Below are 23,897 nucleotides of genomic sequence, written 5' to 3'. Positions count from 1 at the left end.
TCCGTTTCTCGCTACCTTCTCACTCACCCTTTTTTGTCCTTACTCTTGTCTTCCTAAAACTTTGTCGCTCTATCATACTTTAGCTTGTGACCCATACATATCCATTTATACTACTCGTAGACTTCCTTCAACTTCCTTGCACAATAGATTTCCTTGTGTTATTCTGGAACATCAAGAGAGACATCACATCGTCTTTAACTCTTCTTTTACTCTCTTAACTTGACCTCTCGATATCTAGAAACCATAGGATGTAAGATATACCACTGACGATGCCGCTATCATTCCTGGATATTGAATCCCCGCGCTTCTAGCCTTCTATCCGAAGTATGAACTATTCACAACCTTCTGCATTTGAGTATCTCGTACGCTGTTCACCTTTACCTTACTTACCTTAAAGTCTCGCATCACATCTTCTATCTCATTCATGACCTCCCTTCCATATAAGTATAATTCACAGCCACAACTTGAACTTCTATTATAATACTTTCTCCTTTTTACATGATTCGATGAGAGCTTTATACTGGCTTCTTATGAGGCTGGTATTCTTCTAACTAGACCTATGATATTAAGAGTGACTCTGCAATGTTCTCAATCATGATGTCCATAATTTTCTGGGTCTAATAATCAAACTCCTGATTTACTTAGTTGATGTATCTCTTTAGGTTCCTCTTTCCTCTGATCAACCTTTATGTAGGCTTAAGCTATCTTCCGATCTGTGGCTCGTGGTATTAGTTATTACTTTAGCCCTTCATGGACACTATGGAATATCCAGGATACAATAACAACTTAATCCTTTGTTTATGCCCTAGGTTCATTCTTTATTTTAACTTATACCGGGATCTTCTACGGCTGTATGATTGTCAACATATATGGTGCATGGATAATACTCCGAACTCTTAAGTGGATCTAACTTTGGATCATTGATCGAATAATTTCTTTTGTTCCTTCTCAACTTTCTTTAAACGTAAACTATTACTTCTTCTAGTCATTCTGCCGCTTGTTGCACGCCTACTTAGCTTATCTTAGTTCCCATGCATGCCAGAATTTTTGTGCAACTCATATGATCTCAAGTATTACTTTTGATTTTACTTCATGTTCATTAGACACGGTAGGTTCCACTTTCTTATGGAGTGCATACAATGTTGTTTTGAGACTGTTGTTATAAGACCATTTCCTCTTTAGGTCACTGAGTTTAGGTTGAAGCCTTCTTCCTTCTTTTTCTTAGCTAGTCTTTCATTGTAGTACTTAGGGAGGACTCTTTGACTCTTGTAAAGATGTGAGCTTATTACATTGTATACTCGACGGACCTTTTGATGTCCTTCCTTGCCTATACTTATCCATAGTTACTTACCTCCACGCCCTTGTGCTTGTAGGGTTGCTTCTGAACTGATATTTTGACTGTCTTCCCAGTGGAACTCTCTTTTATTTTCGTAACACTCATATAGTGCCTTTTTAACTTCCCCAACTCCTATATGAATATATCTCAAGTATTATAATGTCATAACTGCGAGGCAGAATTCCCCATGTTGTTTGTATCCTCTTATATAGCCATAACTAGGATCTTCCTAAATCAACTACTAACCACTCGTTGGCCCACTCTCATATGTGTAATCTTTCTTGGGTTATTTCCTTTGTCTTAACTTACCTCTTGCACTGGATCCTTATTTATCAATAACATCCCAGGCAGGAACCCTTACTTCCTCTCCTTGACGTCGTGTTTGCATAATGTTCTGGAATCGTAGAATATCTGTAGGATTTGAATAAGTGCAATTTCATCCCTTTCTCATTTTATCGCATTCTTTATTTACCATTCCATAGTTACTAGAACCACTTAATTTTGACTTAATATCACATCACTCCATATTCCCCCCTTTAGGGGAGTACTAAGAGTTGGAGCTACGACAATCTGCCTATAGATGTTTTACCTCTTCATTTTTTGTGTCTTTTCACATCATCGATGACCCTTACTCGCCTTGAGGTAATCCTTCTGTACTAAGGATAACGAAATTCCTTACTTGTGAGGGTGACAATTACTATAATTGGCACATACAGTCTCTTAAAGCTTAACTTTGCTCACATTGCTTACTTCAGGGAAGCGTCTTCCTGAATGACCATTCTTTGAATTTCTCATGAATCTCCTTCTGTTGTCCATTCTATTATTGCCGGAACAAAAAGAGAAATTCTCATGATGTCTACCATTATCAAATTACTAAATCCCTAATTCATGTTTAGTTTATCTTGTTCACCAGCCCATACTGATTTCTATTACTCTGGGGTCTAACTTTTCCTTTTGGTAATCACGTTAGAGTCACGAACTTATTTCTCAAAATGAGGATATGACTTTATGGCCTATACTCTTTTGTTGTCTTAAGGCCTATCACCTCTCGTGTCTTCCTTCACCTGACTATGGACCCTGTAATACCGTCATCTTTTTGATCTAACATTGTCATCCATATATCATATCTTACTCATAATGCTTCCTAATCTCTCTTATCATTTCCCTGCTAATATTTTTGCCTATCCATTTTTTGTGAAAACTTCTACAAGACATTCTTTTGCTTTTAGGTCCCCTTGCTTCATTCATCGGCTCTTTGGGTTGCTCAACGTCCTCAATCTACTAGGGACGAGAGTCACACTAAGGTAATATTTATCCCTTCCAGGCTTTCAGTGCCTATATTTCTGAATTTTTTTGATCATGCTAGTATTCACATCTAATTGTAATATTCTAGAGTGCACCATCTAGGTGTCTCACAAGGAGATCTATTAGCACATTTGTAATATCCTTCGGAAATGTCAACTAACACAAACAATCCAATCACCATTTTGGGTTACTCTAACCCCAGCCGGATCCTGATAAACTACACCTGTTAGCCCCCATAGGGCATAACTGAGATGGGTGTGGCCAATTATACATACCTCTGACTCAATTCTCCTACAGCTATCTCTCTTACCAACTGTCTTTCTGGATGTAGGTATCGTTGTATTATGAATAAGATAGAGATTAGTAAATTGAGCTCTTACAACTGAGCTCTACCACATGATTTAGAGTAAGAAGAAAGAGTGACAATCCTAAATGCCCTGTAGCCACCTGAAGCACATGCAAATATGGGAATCAGGCAGAATTCTAGTTTTTTGGCCGTAAAAGCCAAAAAATGAGGAACAGTCATGGCGGGGCGGTGACTATGATTCCTTAGGTCGTATTTGATGGCCCAAAATTTTTTTAGGTGATCCGGGTCTGGGATATCCATCCTAGTCACTATGGACATATTTGCCCAATTGACACATCTGAAGGAATCAATGTTGGGGACCGGGCCACTCGGAAGACGTGGACTATAGCGTACGAAAATATGGGAATCAGACGGAATTCTAGTTCTTGGATTGTAAAACGCAAAACAAAATGAGGAACAGTCATGGCGGGGCGGTCACTAAGGTACCTTAGGTCGTATTTGATGTCCCAAAAATTTTTTATGTGATCCGGGTCTAGGGGGAGCGAGCCCACTCGGAAGGCATGGGCTATGGCACACGAAAATATGGGAATCGGGCGGAGTTCTAGTTTTTTGGCCGTAAAACGCAAAAAACTGAAGAACGATCATGGCGGGGCGGTGACTATGGTACCTTAGGACGTATTTGATGGCCCAAAAAATTTTTAGGCGATCCGAGTTCGGGGGCTCGGGCCCACTCGGAAGGCGTGGGCTATATCATAAGAAAATATAGAAATCGGGCGAAATTCTAGTTTTTTGGCCCAGAAAACGCAAAAAATGAGGAACGATCATGGCGGGGCGGTGACTATGGTTCTTTAGGTTGTATTTTATGGCCCGAAAATTTTAGGCGATTGGGGTCCGGGACCACTTGGAAGGCGGAGCAGGCCCTCTCGGAAGGCGTGGGATATAGCACACAAAAATATGGGAATCAGGCGAAATTCTAGTTTTTCGGTCGAAAAACGCTAAAAAACGTGAGACGGTCATGGTTGGGCGGTGACTATGGTTCTTTAGGTCATATTTGATGGCCCGGAAATATTTTAGGTGATCCGATTCTGGGGGGCCCGGGCCCACTCGGAAGGCGTGGGCTATAGTATAAGAATTTTCGTGTGCTATAGCCCACGCCTTCCAAGTGGCCCAGGGCCCCCCAGAACCTGATCGACAAAAATTTTCTGGGCCATCGAATACGACTTAAGGAACCATAGTCACTGCCCCGCCATGATCGTTCATTATTTTTTGCGTTTTACGACCAAAGAACTTGAATTCCGCCCAACTCTCATATTTTCGTGTGCTTTAGCCCACGCCTTCCGAGTGGGCCCGAGCCTCAGGACCGCGATCACCTAAAACTTTTTCGGGCCATAGAATAAGACCTAAGGAACCATAGTCACCGCTCCAAGATGACCGTTCCTTGTTTTGTTTTTGCATTTTACGGCAAAAAACTAGAATTCCGCCCGATTCCCATATTTTAGTGTGATTTAACCCACGCATTCCGGGTGGGCCCGGGCCCCCCAGAACCGGAACGCCTAAAATTTTTCTGAGCCATCAAATACGATCTAAGGAACCATAGTCACCGCCCTGCCATGATCGTTCCTCATTTTTTGCGTTTTACGGCCAAAAAACTTGAATTTCGCCTCATTCCCATATTTCGTGTGCTACAGCCCACACCTTCCGAGTGAGCCCGGCCCCGCAGACCCGAATCGCCTAAAAGTTTTTCAATCCATCAAATATGACCTAAGGAACCATAGTCACCGCCCCGCCATGATCGCTCCTCGTGTTTTGCATTTTACGGCCAAAAAACTAGAATTCCGCTCGTTTTCCATTTTTTCGTGTGCTATAACCCACGCCTTCCGAGTGGGACCGGACCCCCCAGACCCGTATCGCCTAAAAATTTTACGGGTCATCAAATAGGACCTAAGGAGCCATAGTCACAGCCCCGCGATGACCGTTCCTCATTTTTTTTTACGGCCAAAGAACTAGAATTCACCCCGATTCCCATATTTTCGTGTGCTATAGCCCACGCCTTCCTAGTGGGCAGGGCCCCCCGGACCCCGATCGCCTAAAAATTTTTCGGGCCATCAAATACGACCCAAGGAACAATAGTCACCGGCCCGCCATGATTGTTCCTCGTTTTTTGCATTTTATGTCAAAAAAACTAGAATTCTGCGAGATTCCCATATTTTCGTGTGCTACAGCCCACGTCTTCCGAGTGGGCCCGGACCCCCGTACCACGATCACCTAAAAAATTTCCGGTCCATCAAATAAGACCTAAGGAACTATAGTCAGCACCCCGCCATGACCGTTCCTCATTGTTTTGCGTTTTACGACCAAATAACTAGAATTCCTCCCGATTCCCATATTTTCGTATGCTATAGCCCACGCCTTCCGAGTGGGCCCGGCCTCCTCGATTCGGATCGCCTAAAAATTTTCGGGCTATAAAATAGGACCTAAAGAACCATAGTCACCACCCCACCATGACCGTTCCTCGTTCTTTTGCATTTTATGACCAAAAACTAGAATTCCGCCCGATTTTCATATTATGGGAATCGAGCGAAATTCTAGTTTCTTGGCCCTAAAACGCAAATAAACGAGGAACGGTCATGGCGGGGCTGTGACTTTGGTTCCTTAGGTCGTATTTGAAGGCTCGGAAAAATTTTAGGCGGTCGAGGTCCGGAGGGTCCAGGCCCACTCGAAAGGCGTGGGCTATAGCACACGAAAATATGGGAATCGGGAGGAATTATAGTATTTTGGCCGTGAAATGCAAAACAAACGAGGAAACGTCATGGACGGGAGGTAACTATAGTTCCTTAGGTCGTATTTGATGGCCTAGAAAATTTTTAGGCGATCCGGGTCCGGGTGCACTTCCCACCTGGAAGGCATGGGCTATAGCACACGAAAATATGGGAATGAGGCGAAATTCTAGTTTTTTGGCCGTAAAATGCAAATAAACGAGGAACGGTCACAGAGGGGCGGTGACTATGGTACCTTAGGTCCTATTCGAAGGCCCGAAAAACTTTTAGGCGATCGAGGTCCGGGGGGCCTGGGCCCACTCGGAAGGCATGGCCTATATAACACACGAAAATATGGGAATCGAGCGGAATTCGAGTTTTTTGGCTGTGAAATGCAAAAAACAAGGAAAGGTCATGGCAGGGTGGTGACTATGGTTCCTTAGGTCATATTTGATGGGCCAGAAAAAATTTAGGCGATCCGGGTATGGGGTGACTGGCCCACTCGAAAGGCGTGGGCTGTATCACACGAAAATATGGGAATCAAGCGGAATTTTGGTTTCTTGGCCGTAAAACGCAAATAAACGAGGAACGGTCATGGCGGGGCAGTGACTATGGTTCCTTAGGTCGTATTTGAAGGCCTGAAAAATTTTTAGGCGATCGGGGTCTGTGGGGCCCGGGCCCACTCGGAAGGTGAGTATAGCACACGAAAAATTGGGAATCGGGTGGAATTCTAGTTTTTTGGCCGTAAAACGCAGAAAAACGAGGAAAGGTCATGGCGGGGCGGTGACTATATTTCCTTAGGTCATATTTGATGGCCCGGAAAAGTTTTAGGCTATCCGGGTCCCGGCGTCCGGGACCACTCATTGGCGTGGGCTATTAGGACACCAAAACATGGGAATCAGGCGGAATTCTAGTTTTTTGGCCGTTAAACGCAAAAAAACGAGGAACGGTCATGGCGGGGTGGTGACTATGGTTCCCTAAGTCGTATTTGAAGGCCCGAAAATTTTTTAGGTGATCGGGGTCTGGGGGTCCGGGCCCACTCGAAAGGCGTGGGCTATAGCACATGAAAATATGAAAATCCGGCGGAATTCTAGTCTTTTGGACATAAACCGCAAAACAACGAGGTACAGTCATGGTGGGGCGGTGACTATGGTTCCTCAGGTCGTATTTGATGGCTTAGAAAATATTTAGGCGATCCGGTTCCTGGGGGCCCGGGCCCACTCGGAAGGCGTGGGCTATAGCACACATATGGGAATCGGGTGGAATTCTAATTTTTTAGCCGTAACACGCAAAACAATGAGGAACGGTCATGGTAGGGTGGTCACTATGGTTCCTTAGGTTTTATTTGATGGCCTAGAATATTTTTAGGTGATCGTGGTACGGGATTCGGGCCCACTCGGAAGGCGTGGGCTATAGCACACGAAAATATGGGAATCAGACGAAATTCTAATTTTTTCTGCCATAAAATGCCGAAAAACAAGTAAAGGTCATAGTATGGTGGTGACTATGGTACCTTAGGTCGTATTTTATGACCCGGAAATTTTTTAGGCGATCCGGGTCTTTGGGGACCGGGCCCACTCGGAAGGTATGGGCTATAGCACACGAAAATATAGGAATGAGGCGGAATTCTATTTCTTTGGCCGTAAAACGGCAAAACAACGAGGAACGGTCATAGCGGGGCGGTTACTATGGTTCCTCAGGTCCTATTTAATGGCCCAGAAAATTTTTAGGCTATCCGAGTTCGATGGGCCAGGGCCCACTCGGAAGGCGTGGGATATAACACACGAAAATTAGGGAATCGGGCGGAATTCTAGTTTTTTGGTCGTAAAACAAAACAAATGAGGTACGGTCATGGTGGGGTGGTGACTATGGTTCCTTAGGTCGTACACAATAGCCCAAAAATATTTTAGGCGATCCGGGTCTGGGGGCCCCGGGCCCACTCGGAAGGCGTGTGCTAGCACACGAAAATATGGGAATCGCGCGGAATTCTAGTTTTTTGGCCGTAAAATGCAAAAAACGAGGAAACATCATGGCAGGGCAGTGACAATGGTTCCTTAGGTCATATGTGATGGCCCAAAAAACTTTTAGGAGATCCGGGTCTGGGGGACCCGGGCCCACTCAGAAGGTATGGGCTGTAGCACACGAAAATATGAGAATCAGGCGGAATTCAAATTTTTTGGCCGTAAAACGAAAAATATGAGGAACGATCAAGGCGGGGCGGTGTCTATGGTTCCTTAGGTCATATTTGATGGCTTGGAAATTTTTTAGGCGATCTGGTTCTGGTGGGGCCCGGGTTTACTCGGAAGGCGTTGGCTAAAGCACACGAAAATATGGGAATCGGGCAGAATTGTAGTTTTTTTGCCATAACGCAGAAAAACGAGGAAAGGTTATGGCGGGGCTGTGACTATGGTTCCTTAGGTCGTATTTGATGGACCGAAAAAAATCTAAGCTATCCGGGTCCGGGGGGTCCGGGCCCACTCGGAAGGCGTGGGCTAGCATACGAAAATATAAGAATCGGCCGAAATTTATTTGTTTGGTCGTAAAATGCAAAAGTACGAGGAACGGTCATGGCGAGGCGGTCACTATGGTTCCTTAGGTCTTTTTAGATGGCCCGAAAACCTTTGAAGTGATCCTTGTCCGGGGGCCGAGCCCACTCGGAAGGCGTAGGCTATAGCACACGAAAATATGGGAATCGGGCTAAATTCTAGTTTTTTGGACGTAAAACGCAAAATATGAGGAACAATCATGGCGGGGCGGTGACTATGGTTCCATAGGTCTTATTTGATGGCCCAAAATATTTTTAGGCGATCCGGGTCTGGGAGGCCCAGGCCCACTCAGAAGGCCTAGGCTATAGGACACAAAAATATGGGAATCTGGCGGAATTCTAGCTATTTGGCCGTAAAATGCAAAAAAATGAGGAACAGTCATGGCGGGGTGGTGACTATGGTATCTTAGGTCATATTTGATGGCCCGGAAAATTTTTAGGCAATCCGTGTCCGGGGGCCGACTCGAAAGGCGTTGGCTATAGCACATGAAAATATAAGAATAGGGCGGAATTCTAGTTTTTTAGCCGTATAATGCAAAAAATGAGGAACAATCATGGCGGGGAGGTGACTATGGTTCCTTAGGTCATATTTGATGGCCCAGAATATTTTTAGGCAATCCGGATCTGGGGGGGTCGGGCCCACTCGGAAGGCGTAGGCTATGCACACGAAAATATGGGAATCAGGCAGAATTCTAATTCTTTGACCGTAAAACGCAAAACAACGAGGAACGGTCATGGCGGGGTGGTGACTCTTGTTCCTTAGGTCTTATTTGATGGCATGAAAATTTTTTAGGCGATCTGGGTCCGGGGGGCCCGGGTCCACTCGGAAGGCGTGGGCTAAAGCACACGTAAATATGGGAATCAAGCGGTATTCTAGTTTTTTCACAGTAAAACGCAAAAAATTGAGGTACGGTCATGGCGGGGCGGTGAATATAGTTCCTTAGGTCGTATACTATGGCCAAAAAAAGTTTTAGGCGATCCGGGTATGGGGGGCCTGGGGCTACTCGAAAGGCGTGTGCTATAGCACACGCAAATATGGGAATCAAGCGGATTTCTAGTTTTTTGGCTGTAAAATGCCAAAAATGAGGAACGATCATGGCAGGGCAGTGATTATGGTTCCTTAGGTCCTATTTTATGGCCTTGAAAAAATTTAGGCGATCCGGGTCCGGGGACCCGGGCCCACTCGGAAGGCGTGGGCTAAAGCACACAAAAATAAGGGAATCACGCGAAATTTTAGTTTTTTGGCCATAAAATGCAAACAACGAGGTGCGGTCATGGCAGGGCAGTGACTATGGTTCCTTAGGTCGTATACTATGGCCAGAAAAAGTTTTAGGCGATCCGGGTATGGGGGCCCAGGCCCACTCGGAAGGCGTGTGCTATAGCACACGCAAATATGGGAATCAAGCGGATTTCTAGTTTTTTGGCTGTAAAATGCCAAAAATGAGGAACGATCGTGGCAGGGCGGTGATTATGGTTCCTTAGGTCCTATTTTATGGCCTTGAAAAAATTTAGGGGATCCGGGTTCGGGGACCCGGGCCCACTCGGAAGGCGTGGGCTAAAGCACACGAAAATAAGGGAATCAGGCGGAATTTTAGTTTTTTGGCCATAAAATACAAAAAACGAGGTACGGTCATGGCAGGGCAGTGACTATGGTTCCTTAGGTCGTATACTATGGCCAGAAAAAGTTTTAGGCGATCCGGGTATGGGGCCCAGGCCCACTCGGAAGGCGTGTGCTATAGCAAACGTAAATATTTAAACCGGGCAGAATTCTAGTTTTTTGGCTGTAAAATACAAAAAATGAGGAATGATCATGGCGGGGAGATGCCAATAGTTCCTTAGATCATATTTGATGGCCCAGAAAAATTTTAGGCGATCTGGGTCCGGGGGGCCTTGCCCACTCGGAAGGCGTGGGCTAAAGCACATGAAAATATGGGAATCAGGCGGAATTCTGATTTTTTGGCCGTAAAATGAAAAACACGAGGTACGGTCATGGCAAGGCTGTGACTATTATTCCTTAGGTCGTATACCATGGCCAGAAAACCTTTTAGGTGATCCGGGTATGGGGGGCTGGCCCACTCGGAAGGCGTGTGCTATAGCAAACGAAAATTTGGGAATCGGGTGAAATTCAAGTTATTTGGCTGTAAAATGCAAAAAACGAGGAACGATCATGGAGGGGTGGTTACTATGCTTCCTTAGGTCATATTTGATGGCCCAGAAAATTTTTAGGCGAGCAGGGTCCGGGGGTCCCTGCCCGCAGCACACGAAAATATGGCAATCGAGCTGAATTCTAGTTCTTTAGACTTAAAATGAAAAAAAACCATGAACGGTCATAGCGGGGTGGTGAATATCGTTCCTTAGGTCCTATTTGATGGCCCGAAAAACTTTTAGGTGATCCGAGTCGGTGGCCCGGGCCTACTCGGAAGACGTGAGCTAAGGCACACGAAAATATGGGAATCGGGCGGAATTCTAGTTTTTGGCCGTAAAATACAAAAAATGAGGAACGATCATGGCAGGGAGATGCATATGGTTCCTTAGGTCGTATTTGATGGCCCGTAAAATTTTTAGGCCATCGGGGTCCGTGGGGCCTTGCCCACTCGGAAGGCGTGGGCTATAGCACAGGGAATAGGGGAATCGAGCGGAATTCTAGTTTTTTGACCGTAAAATGCAAAAAAAAAGGAACGGTCATGGCGGGGTTGTAGCACACGAAAATATGGGAATCGGGCAAAATTCATGTTTTTGGCCGTAAAACGCAAAAAATGATGAACGGTCATGGCATGGCGGTGACTATGGTATCGTAGGTTGTATACTATGGCCCGAAAACTATTTACGTGATCGAGGTCCGGGGGGCCCTTTCCACTGGGAAGGCACACGAAAATATGGGAATCGGGCTTAATTCTAATTCTTTGGCCGTAAAATGAAAAAATCGATCAACGGTCATGGCGGGGCGGTGATTGTGGTACCTTAGGTCGTATTCTATGGCCCAAAATTTTTTTAGGCAATCCGGGTCTGGGGGGCCTGGGCCCACTCGAAAGGCGTGTGCTATATAGCACACAAAAATATGGGAATCGAGTGAAATTTTAGTTTTTTGGCCGTAAAATGCAAAACAACAAGGAACGGTCATGGAAGGGCAGTGAATATAGTTCCTTAGGTCCTATTTGATGGCCCGGAAATTTTTTTAGGCGATACGGGTCCGTGGGGCCCGGGACCACTCGGAAGGCATGGGATAAAGCACACGAAAATACGGGAATCGGGCAGAATTCTAGTTTTTTGGTCGTAAATCGCAAAAACATGAGGTACGGTCATGTCAGGGCGGTGACTATGGTTCATTAGGTGTTATACTATGGCCCGGAAATGTTTTAGGTGATCTGGGTCTGGGGAGCCTGGCCCACTTGGAAGTGTGTGCTATAGCACACGAAAATATGGGAATAAGGCAAAATTTTAGTTTTTTGGCCGTAAAATACAAAAAATGAGGAACGGTCTTGGCGGGGCGGTGACTATGATTCCTTAGGTCCTATTTGATGGCCTGAAAAATTTTTAGGCGATCCGGCTCCGGGGGGACTGGGCCCACTCGGAAGGCATGGGCTAAAGCACACAAAAATATGGGAATCAGGCGGAATTCTAGTTTTTTTGCCGTAAAACGCAAAAAAATGAGGTGCGGTCATGGCGGGGTGGTGACTATGGTTCCTTAGGTCGTATTTGATGGCCCGAAAAAGTTTTTAGGCAATCCTGGTCCGGGGGGCCCGGGCCCACTCTGAAGTCGTGCGCTAATATATATAGCACACGAAAATATGGGAATCGGGCGAAATTTTAGTTTTTTGGTCGTAAAATGCAAAACGACGAGGAACGGTCATGGAAGGGCAGTGACAATGGTTCCTTAGGTCTTACTTGATGGCCCGGAAATTTTTTAGGCGATACGAGTCCGTGGGGCCCTGGCCCACTCGGAAGGCGTGGGATAAAACACACGAAAATATGGGAATCGGGCGGAATTCTACTTGTTTGGTCGTAAATTGAAAAAACATGAGGTACAGTCATGGAGGGGAGGTGACTATGGTTCCATAGGTTGTATACTATGGCCCGGAAATGTTTTAGGCGATCTGGTTTTGGGGAGCCTAGGCCCACTTGGAAGTGTGTGCTATAGCACACGAAAATATGGTAGTCGTGCGAAATTCTAGTTTTTTGGCCGTAAAATGAAAAAAATGAGGAACGGTCATGGAAAGGCGGTGACTATGGTTCCTTAGGTCCTATTTGATGGCTTTGAAAAATTTTTGGTGATCCGGGTCCGGGGGGACTGGGCCCACTCGGAAGGCGTGGGCTAAAGTACACGAAAATATGGGAATCACGCGGAATTCTAGTTTTTTTGCTGTAAAACCCAAAAACACGAGGTACGGTCATGGAGGGTCGGTAACTATGGTTCCTTAGGTCGTATTTGATGGCTTGGAAAACTTTTAGGCTATCCGGGTCTCGGGGGCCCTTCTCACTAGGAAGGCGTGGGCTATAGCATACGCAAATAAGAGAATCAGGCAAAATTCTAGCTTTTTGGCCGTAAAATGCAAAACAATGAGGTACGGTCATGGCGGGGTGGTGACTATGGTTCCTTAGGTTGTATACTATGGTCCGGAAAAGTTTTAGGCAATCCGGGTCTGGGGGGCTCGGGCCCACTTGCAAGGCGTGTGTTATAGCTTACAAAAATATGGGAATCGAGCGGAATTCTAGTTTTTTGGCTGTGAAATGCAAAAAACAAGGAATGGTCATGGCGGGGCGGTGATTATGGTTCCATAGGTCGTATTTGATTTCCCGAAAAAAATTTAGGCGATCGGGGTCTGGGGGGCTCTGCCCAGTGGGAAGGCGTGAGCTATATCACACGAAAATATGGGAATTAGGCTGAATTCTAGTTCTTTGGCCGTAAAAAGAAAAAAACAAGGAGCGGTCATGGCGGGGCGGTGACTATGGAACCTTATGTCCTATTGGATGGCCCAAAATGTTTTTAGGCGATCCTGGTTCGAGGGGCCCGGGCCCACTTGGAAGGCGTGGGGTAAAGCACATGAAAATATAGGAATCGGGCGGAATTCTAGTTCTTTGGCCGTAAAATGAAAAACAATGAGAAACGGTCATGGCATGGAATTGACTATGGTTCCTTGGGTCCTATTTGATTGCCTGGAAAACATTTAGGCGATCCGGGTCAGGGGGCCCGGGCCCACTCGGAAGGCGTGGGCTAAAACACACGAAAATATGGGAATCTGGTGAAATTCTAGTTTTTTGGCCATAAAATACAAAAAACGAGGTACGGTCATGGCAGGGCAGTGACTATGGTTCCTTAGGTCGTACACTATGTCCATAAAACGTTTTAGGCGAACCAGGTGTGGGGGTCCAGGCCTACTCGGAAAGCGTGTGCTATAGCAAACGAAAATATGAGAACGATCATGGCGGGGTGGTTACTATGGTTCCTTAGGTCATATTTGATGGCCCGGAAAAGATTTAGGCGATCGGGGTCCGGGGGGCCTTCCCACAGCACACGAAAATATGGGAATCGAGTTGAATTCTAGTTCTTTGGCCGTAAAACGAAAAAAATAATGAACAGTCATGGAGGGGCGGTGAATATGGTTCCTTAGGTCCTATTTTATGGCCCGGAAAATTTTTAGGCGATCCGGGTTGAGGGCCCGGGCCCACTCGCAAGGCGTTGGCTAAGGCACACGAAAATATGGGAATCGGGCGGAATTCTAGTTTTTTGGCTGTAAATTACAAAAAATGAGGAACGATCATTGCGGGGTGGTGCCTATGGTTCCTTAGGTCGTATTGGATGGCCCGAAAATTTTTTAGGCGATCGGGGTCTGGAGGGCCTTGCCCACTCGGAAGGCGTGGGCTTTTAGCACACGAAAATATGGGAATCGGGAAGAATTCTAGTTTTTTTGCCGTCAAACGCAAAAAACGAGGTACGGTCATGGAGGGGCGGTGACTATGGTTCCTTAGGTAGTATACTACGGCCAGAAAGAATTTTAGGTGATCTGGGTATGGGGCCTCGGGCCCACTCGGAAGGCGTGTGCTATAGCACACGAAAATATGGGAATCAGGCGAAATTCTAGTTCTTTGGCCGTAAAATGCAAAAACAACAAGGAACGGTCATGGCAGGGCGGTGACTATGGTTCCTTAGGTTTTATTTGATGGCTTGGAAAATGTTTAGGCGATCCGGGTCTGGGGTGTCCGGGCCCACTCGGAAGGCGTGGGCTAAAGCACACGAAAATATGTGAATCAGGCGGAATTCTAGTTTTTTTGCCGTAAAACACAAAAAATGAGGTACGGTCATGGAAGAGCGGTGACTATGGTTCCTTAGGTCGTATACTATGGCCAGAAAAGTTTTTAGGTGATCCGGGTATGGGGGCTCGTGCCCACTCAGAAGGCGTGTGCTATAGCACACGAAAATATGGGAATCGGGCGGAATTCAAGTTATTTGGCCGTAAAATACAAAAAACAAGGAACGATCATGGTAGGCGGTTACTAAGGTTCCTTAGGGCATATTTGATAGCCCGGTAAAAGTTTAGGCAATCGGGGTCCGGGGGTCCCTGCCCACAGCAAACGAAAATATGTGAATCGAGCTGAATTCTAGTTTTTTGGCCGTAAAACCCAAAAAAAAACAATGAACGATCATGGTGGGGCGGTGACTATGGTTCCTTAGGTCCTATTTGATGGCTCGAAATTTTTTTTAGGCGATCCGGGTCGGGGGCCCGGACCCACTCGAAAGACGTGGGCTAAGGCACACGAAAATATGGGAATCATACGAAATTCTAATTTTTTAGCCCTAAAATGCAATAAATGAGGAACATTCATGGCAGGGCAGTGACTATGGTTCCTTAGTTTGTATTTGATGGCCCGAAAATTTTTTAGGCGATCTGGGTACGAGGGGGCTTGCCCACTCGGAAGGCGTGGGCTATAGCACATGGAAATATTGGAATGGGGGGAATTCTCGTTTTTGGGCCAAAAATGCAAAAAATGAGGAAGGATCATGACGGGGCGGTGACTATGGTTCCTTAGGTCCTATTTGATGGCCCGGAAAACTTTTAGGCATTTCGGGCCCGGGGGGTCTGGGCCTACTCGGAAGGCGTGGGGTGTTGCACACGAAAATATGGGAATCGGGCGGAATTCTAGTTATTTGGCCTTAAAATGGGCAAAAACGAGGAACGGTGATGACATGGCGGTGACTATGGTACTTTAGGTTGTATTTGATGGCCCGAAAAAATTTTAGGCAATCCGGGTCCGGGGGCCCACTCGAAAGGCTTGGGCTATAGCACACGAAAATATAAGAATCGAGCAGAATTCGAGTTTTTTGGCCGTAAAACGCAAAACAATGAGGAATGGTCATGGTAGGGCTGTGACTATGGTTCCTTAGGTTTTATTTAATGTCCTGGAAAAATTTTAGGCGATCCGGGTCCGGGGTTCCCGGGCACACTCACAAGGCGTGGGCTAAAGCACACGAAAATATGGGAATCAGGCGAAATTCTAGTTTTTTGACCGTAAAACGCAAAAAAGGAGGTACGGTGATGGCGGGGAGGTGACTATGGTTCCTTAGGTCGTATACTATGGCCAGAAAGATTTTTAGGCGATCCGGGTATGGGGCCCGTGCCCACTCAGAAGGTGTGGCTCTATAGCATACGAAAATATAAGAATCGGTCGGAATTCTTTTTGTTTGGCCGTAAAATGCAAAAAAATGAGGAATGGTCATGGCGGGGCGGTCACTATGGTTCCTTAGGTCTTATTTGATAGCCTGAAAACTTTTTAGGTGATCGTTGTCCAGGGGCCCGCGCCCACTAGGAAGGGGTGGGCTATAGCACATGAAAATATGGGAATCGGGCAAAATTCTAGTTTTTTGGACGTAAAACACAAAAAATGAGGAACAATCATGGCGGGGCGGTGACTATGGTTCCTTAGGTCGTATTTGATGGCCCAAAATATTTTTAGGCGATCCGGTTCGGGGGGCCCGTGCCGAATCGGAAGGCGTGGGCTATAGCACACGAAAATATGGGAATCAGGCGGAATTCTAGTTATTTGGCCGTAAAATGGGAAAAAATAAGAAACGGTGATGGCAGGGCGGTGACTATGGTACCTTAGGTTGTATTTGATGGCCCTAAAAAGTTTTAGGCAATGCGGGTCCGGGGGCCCACTCAAAAGGCTTGGGTTATAGTACACGAAAATATAAGAATCGAGCGGAATTCGAGCTTTTAGGCCGTAAAACGCAAAGCAACGAGGAACGGTGATGGCAGGGCGGTGACTATGGTTCCTTAGGTTTTATTTGATGGCCCGGAAAAATGTTAGGCAATCCGGGTCCGGGGGCCCACTCGAAAGGCTTGGGCTATAGCACACGAAAATATATGAATCGAGCGGAATGCGAGTTTTTTGTCCGTAAAACGCAAAAGAACGAGGAACGGTCATGGCAGGGCGGTGACTGTGGTCCCTTAGATTTTATTTGATGGCCCGAAAAAAGTTTAGGCAATCCGGGTCCGGGGGTCCACTCGAAAGGCTTGGGCTATAGCACACGAAAATATAAGAATCGAGCGGAATTCGAGTTTTTTGGCCGTAAAAAGCAAAACAACGAGGAACGGTCATGGCAGGGTGGTGATTATGGTTCCTTAGGTTTTATTTGATGGCCTGGAAAAATTTTAGGCGATCCGGGTCCAGGGTGCCCGGGCTCACTCGGAAGGCGTGGGCTAAAGCACACGAAAATATGGGAATCGGGCGGAATTTTTGTTTTTTGACCATAAAACACAAAAAATGAGGTACGGTGATGGCGGGGCGGTGACTATGGTTCCTTAGGTCGTATGCTATGGCTAGAAAGATTTTTAGGAGATCCGGGTATGGGGGCCCGGACCCACTCGGAAGGCGTGGGCTATAGCATACAAAAATATAAGAATCGGCCGGAATTCTTTTTGTTTGGCCGTAAAATGCAAAAAAATGAGGAACGGTCATGGCGGGGTGGTCACTATGGTTCTTTAGGTATTATTTGATGGCTTGAAAACTTTTTAAGTGATCGTTGTCCAGGGGCCCGTGCCCACTCGGAGGGGGTGGGCTATAGCACACGAAAATATGGGAATGGGGCAAAATTCTAGTTTTTTGGAAGTAAAATGCATAAAATGAGGAACAATCATGGCGGGGCGGTGACTATGGTTCCTTAGGTTGTATTTGATGGCCCAAAATATTTTTAGGCGATCCGGGTCTAGGGGGCCCATGCCCACTCGGAAGGGGTGGGCTATAGCACACGAAAATATGGGAATCGGGCAAAAATATTTGGACGTAAAACGCAAAAAATGAGAAACAATCATGGCGGGGCGGTGACTATGGTTTCTTAGATCGTATTTGATAGCCCAAAATATTTTTAGGCAATCCGGGTCTGGGGGTCCCGGGCCGAATCGGAAGGCGTGGGCTATAGCACACGAAAATATGAGAATCGGGGAGAATTCTAGTTATTTGGCCGTACAACGGGAAAAAACGAGGAACGGTCATGGCGGTGCGGCGACTATGGTACCTTAGGTCGTATTTGATGGCTCGGAAAATTTTTAGGCAATCCGGGTCCGGGGGCCCACTCGAAAGGCTTGGTCTATAGCACACGAAAATATAAGAATCGAGCGAAATTTGAGTTTTTTGGCCGTAAGCACAAAACAACGAGGAACGGTCATGGTAGGGCGGTGACTATGGTACCTTAGGTTTTATTTGATGGCCTGGAAAAATTTTAGGCGATCCGGGTTCGAGGTTCCCGGGCACACTCGGAAGGTGTGGGCTTTGCACACGCAAATATGGGAATCGGGCGGAATTCTAATTTTTTGACCGTAAAACGCAAAAAAAGAGGTACGGTGATGGCGGGGCGGTGACTATGGTTCCTTAGGTCGTATACTATGGCTAGAAAGATTTGTAGGCGATCCGAGCATGGGGGCCCGGGCCCACTCAGAAGGTGTGGCTCTATAGCATACGAAAATATAAGAATGGATCGGAATTCTTTTTGTTTGGCCGTAAAATACAAAAAAATGAGGAATGGTCATGGCGGGGCGGTCACTATGGTTCCTTAGGTCTTATTTGATGGCCTGAAAACTTTTTAGGTGATCGTTGTCCAGGGGCCCGTGCCCACTAGGAAGGGGTGGGCTATAGCACACGAAAATATGGGAATCGGGAAAAATTCTAGTTTTTTGGACGTAAAACGCAAAAAATGAGCAACAATCATGGCGGGGCGGTGACTATGGTTCCTTAGGTCGTATTTGATGGCCAAAAATATTTTTAGGCAATCCGGGTCTGGGGGGCCCGTGCCGAATCGGAAGGCGTGGGCTATAGCACACGAAAATATGGGAATCAGGCGGAATTCTAGGTATTTGGCCGTAAAATGGGAAAAACGAGAAACGGTGATGGCAGGGCGGTGACTATGGTACCTTAGGTCGTATTTGATGGCCCAGAAAATTTTTAGGCAATGCGGGTCCGGGGGCCCACTCAAAAGGCTTAGGCTATAGTACACGAAAATATAAGAATCGAGCGGAATTCAAGTTTTTAGGCCGTAAAACGCAAAGCAACGAGGAACGGTCATGGCAAGGCGGTGACTATGGTTCCTTGGGTTTTATTTGATGGCCCAGAAAAATGTTAGGCAATCCGGGTCCGGGGGCCCACTCGAAAGGCTTGGGCTATAGCACACGAAAATATATGAATCGAGCGGAATGCGAGTTTTTTGTCCGTAAAACGCAAAAGAACGAGGAACGGTCATGGCAGGGCGGTGACTGTGGTCCCTTAGATTTTATTTGATGGCCCAAAAAAGTTTTAGGCAATCCGGGTCCGGGGGCCCACTCGAAAGGCTTGGGCTATAGCACACGAAAATATAAGAATCGAGCGGAATTCAAGTTTCTTGGCCGTAAAACGCAAAATAACGAGGAACGGTCATGGCAGGGTGGTGATTATGGTTCCTTAGGTTTTATTTGATGGCCTGGAAAAATTTTAGGCAATCCGGGTCCGGGGTGCCCGGGCTCACTCGGAAGGCGTGGGCTAAAGCATACGAAAATATGGGAATCTGGCGGAATTCTAGTTTTTTGACCGTAAAACACAAAAAAGGAGGTACGGTGATGGCAGCGCGGTGACTATGGTCCCTTAGGTCGTATGCTATGGCTAGAAAGATTTTTAGGAGATCCGGGTATGGGGGCCCGGACCCACTCGAAAGGCGAGGGCTATAGCATACAAAAATATAAGAATCGGCCGGAATTCTTTTTGTTTGGCCGTAAAATGCAAAAAAATGTGGAACGGTCATGGCGGGGTGGTCACTATGGTTCCTTAGGTATTATTTGATGGTCTGAAAACTTTTTAAGTGATCGTTGTCTAGGGGCCCATGCCCACTCGGAGGGGGTGGGCTATAGCACACGAAAATATGAGAATGGGGCAAAATTCAAGTTTTTTGGACGTAAAACGCATAAAATGAGGAACAATAATAGCGGGGCTGTGACTATGGTTCCTTAGGTCGTATTTGATGGCCCAAAATATTTTTAGGTGATCCGGGTCTGGGGGGCCCGTGCCCACTCGGAAGGGGTGGGCTATAGCACACGAAAATATGGGAATCGGGCAAAAATCTAGTTATTTGGACGTAAAACGCAAAAAATGAGAAACAATCATGGCGGGGCGGTGACTATGGTTGCTTAGATCGTATTTGATAGCCCAAAATATTTTTAGGCAATCCGGGTCTGGGGTTCCCGGGCCGAATTAGAAGGCGTGGGCTATAGAAAATGAAAATATGAGAATCGGGGAGAATTCTAGTTATTTGGCCGTACAACGGGAAAAAACGAGGAACGGTCATGGCGGTGCGGTGACTATGGTACCTTAGGTCGTATTTGATGGCTCAAACATTTTTTAGGCAATCCGGGTTCGGGGGCCCACTCGAAAGGCTTGGTCTATAGCACACGAAACTATAAGAATCGAGCGAAATTTGAGTTTTTTGGCCGTAAAGCACAAAACAACGAGGAACGGTCATAGTAGGGCGATGACTATGGTACCTTAGGTTTTATTTGATGGCCTGGAAAAATTTTAGGCGATCCGGGTCCGGGGTTCCCGGGCACACTCGGAAGGTGTGGGCTTTGCACACGAAAATATGGGAATCGGGCGGAATTCTAATGTTTTGACCGTAAAATGCAAAAAAGGAGGTGCGGTGATGGCGGGGCGGTGACTATGGTTACTTAGGTCGTATACTATGGCTAGAAAGATTTGTAGGCGATCCGGGTATGGGGCCCGGGCCCACTCAGAAGGCGTGGCTCTATAGCATACGAAAATATAAGAATCGGTCGGAATTCTTTTTGTTTGGCCGTAAAATACAAAAAAATGAGGAATGGTCATGGCGGGGCGGTCACTATGGTTCCTTAGGTCTTATTTGATGGCCTGAAAACTTTTTAGGTGATCGTTGTCCAGGGGCCCGTGCCCACTAGGAAGGGGTGGGCTATAGCACACGAAAATATGGGAATCGGGAAAAATTCTAGTTTTTTGGACGTAAAACGCAAAAAATGAGCAACAATCATGGCGGGGCGGTGACTATGGTTCCTTAGGTCGTATTTGATGGCCAAAAATATTTTTAGGCAATCCGGGTCTGGGGGGCCCGTGCCGAATCGGAAGGCGTGGGCTATAGCACACGAAAATATGGGAATCAGGCGGAATTCTAGGTATTTGGCCGTAAAATGGGAAAAACGAGAAACGGTGATGGCAGGGCGGTGACTATGGTACCTTAGGTCGTATTTGATGGCCCAGAAAATTTTTAGGCAATGCGGGTCCGGGGGCCCACTCAAAAGGCTTAGGCTATAGTACACGAAAATATAAGAATCGAGCGGAATTCAAGTTTTTAGGCCGTAAAACGCAAAGCAACGAGGAACGGTCATGGCAAGGCGGTGACTATGGTTCCTTGGGTTTTATTTGATGGCCCAGAAAAATGTTAGGCAATCCGGGTCCGGGGGCCCACTCGAAAGGCTTGGGCTATAGCACACGAAAATATATGAATCGAGCGGAATGCGAGTTTTTTGTCCGTAAAACGCAAAAGAACGAGGAACGGTCATGGCAGGGCGGTGACTGTGGTCCCTTAGATTTTATTTGATGGCCCAAAAAAGTTTTAGGCAATCCGGGTCCGGGGGCCCACTCGAAAGGCTTGGGCTATAGCACACGAAAATATAAGAATCGAGCGGAATTCAAGTTTCTTGGCCGTAAAACGCAAAATAACGAGGAACGGTCATGGCAGGGTGGTGATTATGGTTCCTTAGGTTTTATTTGATGGCCTGGAAAAATTTTAGGCAATCCGGGTCCGGGGTGCCCGGGCTCACTCGGAAGGCGTGGGCTAAAGCATACGAAAATATGGGAATCTGGCGGAATTCTAGTTTTTTGACCGTAAAACACAAAAAAGGAGGTACGGTGATGGCAGCGCGGTGACTATGGTCCCTTAGGTCGTATGCTATGGCTAGAAAGATTTTTAGGAGATCCGGGTATGGGGGCCCGGACCCACTCGAAAGGCGTGGGCTATAGCATACAAAAATATAAGAATCGGCCGGAATTCTTTTTGTTTGGCCGTAAAATGCAAAAAAATGAGGAACGGTCATGGCGGGGTGGTCACTATGGTTCCTTAGGTATTATTTGATGGTCTGAAAACTTTTTAAGTGATCGTTGTCCAGGGGCGCATGCCCTCTCGGAGGGGGTGGGCTATAGCACACGAAAATATGGGAATGGGGCAAAATTCTAGTTTTTTGGACGTAAAACGCATAAAATGAGGAACAATCATGGCGGGGCGGTGACTATAGTTCCTTAGGTCGTATTTGATGGCCCAAAATATTTTAAGGCGATCCGGGTCTGGGGGGCCCGTGCCCACTCGGAAGGGGTGGGCTATAGCACAGAAAATATGGGAATCAGGCAAAAATCTAGTTATTTGGACGTAAAACGCAAAAAATGAGAAACAATCATGGCAGGGCGGTGACTATGGTTGCTTAGATCGTATTTGATAGCCCAAAATATTTTTAGGCAATCCGGGTCTGGGGGTCCCGTGCCGAATCGGAAGGCGTGGGCTATAGCACACGAAAATATGAGAATCGGGGAGAATTCTAGTTATTTGGCCGTACAACGGGAAAAAACGAGGAACGGTCATGGAGGTGCGGTGACTATGGTACCTTAGGTCGTATTTGATGGCTCGGAAAATTTTTAGGCAATCCGGGTCCAGGGGCCCACTCGAAAGGCTTGGTCTATAGCACACGAAAATATAAGAATCGAGCGGAATTTGAGTTTTTTGGTCGTAAAGCACAAAACAACGAGGAACGGTCATGGTAGGGCGGTGACTATGGTACCTTAGGTTTTATTTGATGGCCTGGAAAATTTTTAGGCGATCCGGGGTTCCCGGGCACACTCGGAAGGTGTGGGCTTTGCACACGAAAATATGGAAATCGGGCGGAATACTAATATTTTGACTGTAAAATGCAAAAAAGGAGGTGCGGTGATGGCGGGGTGGTGATTATGGTTCCTTAGGTCGTATACTACGGCTAGAAAGATTTGTAGGCGATCCGGGTATGGGGCCCGGGCCCACTCAGAAGGCGTGGCTCTATAGCATACGAAAATATAAGAATCGGTCGGAATTCTTTTTGTTTGGCCGTAAAATGCAAAAAAATGAGGAATGGTCATGGCAGGGCGGTCACTATGGTTCCTTAGGTCTTATTTGATGGCCTAAAAACTTTTTAGGTGATCGTTGTCCAGGGGCTCGTGCCCACTAGGAAGGGGTGGGCTATAGCACTCGAAAATATGGGAATCGGGCAAAATTCTAGTTTTTTGGACGTAAAACGCAAAAAATGAGCAACAATCATGGCGGGGCGGTGACTATGGTTCTTAGGTCGTATTTGATGGCCAAAAATATTTTTAGGCGATCCGGGTCTGGGGGGCCCGTGCCGAATCGGAAGGCGTGGGTTATATAGCACACGAAAATATGGGAATCGGGTGGAATTCTAGTTAATAGGCCGTAAAACGCAAAGCAACGAGGAACGGTCATGGCAGGGTGGTGACTATGGTTCCTTAGGTTTTATTTGATGGCCCGGAAAAATGTTAGGCAATCCGGGTCCGGGGGCCCACTCGAAAGGCTTGGGCTATAGCACACGAAAATATATGAATCGAGCGGAATGCGAGTTTTTTGTCCGTAAAACGCAAAAGAACGAGGAACGGTCATGGCAGGGCGGTGACTGTGGTCCCTTAGATTTTATTTGATGGCCCGAAAAATTTTTAGGCAATCCGGGTCCGGGGGCCCACTCGAAAGGCTTGGGCTATAGCACACGAAAATATAAGAATCGAGCGGAATTCGAGGTTTTTGGCCGTAAAACGCAAATTAACGAGGAACGGTCATGGCAGGGTGGTGATTATGGTTCCTTAGGTTTTATTTGATGGCCCGGAAAAATTTTAGGCGATCCGGGTCCGGGGTGCCCGGGCTCACTCGGATGGCGTGGGCTAAAGCACACGAAAATATGGGAATCGGGCGAAATTCTAGTTTTTTGACCGTATAACACAAAAAAGGAGGTACGGTGATGGCAGCGCGGTGACTATGGTTCCTTAGGTCGTATGCTATGGCTAGAAAGATTTTTAGGAGATCTGGGTATGGGGGCCCGGACCCACTCGGAAGGCGTGGCTCTATAGCATACGAAA

The sequence above is a fragment of the Nicotiana tabacum genome, chromosome 17, assembly GCF_000715075.1.
Source record: "Nicotiana tabacum cultivar K326 chromosome 17, ASM71507v2, whole genome shotgun sequence".
Lineage (NCBI taxonomy): Eukaryota > Viridiplantae > Streptophyta > Magnoliopsida > Solanales > Solanaceae > Nicotiana > Nicotiana tabacum.
Note: the sequence above shows the minus strand (reverse complement) of the source record.